This window comes from Toxorhynchites rutilus, chromosome 2 (assembly GCF_029784135.1).
Source record: "Toxorhynchites rutilus septentrionalis strain SRP chromosome 2, ASM2978413v1, whole genome shotgun sequence".
Taxonomy (NCBI): Eukaryota; Metazoa; Arthropoda; class Insecta; order Diptera; family Culicidae; genus Toxorhynchites; species Toxorhynchites rutilus.
The window spans coordinates 158,948,795-158,950,949 of NC_073745.1; positions in this window are offsets into that span (position 1 = coordinate 158,948,795).

Consider the following 2,155-nt stretch of genomic DNA (forward strand, 5'->3'; position numbering starts at 1 on the left):
GAGTATTAGAAAATGAAATACTAGAATATTTTTTGAATCAGTATCGTTTATTATGTTATTGTGAACCTCAATTGTACATATTTTCATTTTTTTCACTTATCAGCCATGTCATACCAAACCGATATAGTTGTTCTCAGATTTTCGTCAAAAGCGGTAATTTTGTTCTTCATCGCAAAACATTAAACCCATATTTTTAAATTTTTTTATGAGGGTGCCCATTTCTATTTTAGAGTGGTTTTCCACATTTTCCCAAAAGTGACTTTTTTTCAAAAATTCATAACTTTAGAACTACTGAACTGATTTAGATGATCGATATATCAAACTAAAACCAATGAGGCAAAGGCAATGAATGTTTTATTTAAAAATATTGAACTTAGAAAATAAATGGATTTTATTTTCGTAATTATTGATTGTAGTCGTTTTTTATTGTTTTCATGGCTTTGGACTAGAGGGCGCTATATTTTTTTTATATTTTTTCTTGAAATGATTTTTTTACATAACATATCTCGATATCAAAGATGCTATTTTTTCGTTTTTGAGATATGATTTTTTATCGTTTTTGAGATAAGCTTCGAAGCAATTCTTTGAACTCTCGATTACTATTGCTCAGCTATATGAGAAAAACGACGAAATCTTTACTCGGTTACCACGCTGGATTTCGCTGACCACTGCTTAGTAAGATTTTCAGCTTTTTTGAATTTGTGTTTCAGCAGCAGGGTGACGATCTCAACTTGATTGAAACAGTTTCAATAATACCGGTGTTTCTGACAAAACTTTAAAAACAAAATTTAAGCAGAAAAGAATATTCACAGTTTTCGCATTCGTCAAACACTTCAAGATCATGTTATATTATAATATGTCACTCATATGGACGTATTACACAATAATTTTACTAAGATGTTTTAGGATCTTCAAATTTTTCAAATTCCTCAGTGGATAATAAATCCGTAATATATTACAGCCTTCGAATGAGCCAAGATGGTGATGCAAGAAAAGTTGATTATCATCATCACAGTTGAGGAGCTCAAGCAGGAGTACATCCAAGGTTATCATAAGCTCTGATAACAACGCAAAATTGAAACACAGTATCTTGCGTTGTGGGACATTGCTGAAAAATAACTTCTCATTTTTCCATCATGATACCTTGTCGAAAAAGGCTTCAATGTGGTTTCAAACAACCCGAAACCGAAGGAACCATTTAAGGCTTTAACTAACCAAAGTTGAACCGTATTTTGATATTTTGATAGTTGCGGATAGATTGGTTTGCGATTTGAGGGTTTTTATAGTTTGAGTAATATGCATTAATAATTATGGTTTACACTTTTTTTTATCCCATTTATTTATTTAAGGCTCATTAGCATTTTAGCTGTAACAGAGCCGAATTTTAATAGTGTACATGTCACATGGTTATCATATATTTATAATTAGCACATTACACTGTTGCCATTCGCCAGTATTCCTTCTATACCAATACATATGGTACATTCACACAGTAGCCATTTAGGCGTAAGAGTATTCTTTCTGTTCTTCCATTATCCAGTTGGACCACCGGACAGCGGAGACAGTTGAATGATCATTGTTGAGTTATTTATAGAACAGCAGCCCGATGTGTCTTGCAGAGTAGAGCAGTTGTATGGATGAATCGATCTTTTTTCGACCGTGGATCGATCTCCATCGCTGATGATTGTTGCGTGGACGTAGCTATTCTGTAACAACACAAAGATGGTCAGTGAGGGTCCTGAATGATTTACACTTGATATTTACTAAATTTCATGTCTATTTATGTTGTTGAATATGATGAGAAAATAATGTCAAGTTTACTCAATGTTTCTAAATTGATATTATTTAGTAAGAAAAAAATCTAAACACAGAATATAACTCGACCATTTCCTAATAAATCGAAAAATGTTAACATCAACTGATAGGATATATTTAAACATATCTATCACAATGAATAAAATGTAATTTACAATGAGATAAAGAAGTGAATAATTGTCCAAACTGCCACGTTCAATCTTCTAAACCAAACAGTCTGGGGAAATCGGCAATACCAAAAATGCAAGTATTTTCGTTTCCACCGAGACGGGTTTCCCTAACACCGATTTCAAAAGCAAGGTGCCTGCGAACGCAACACTTCATCGCATCGCATCGCATC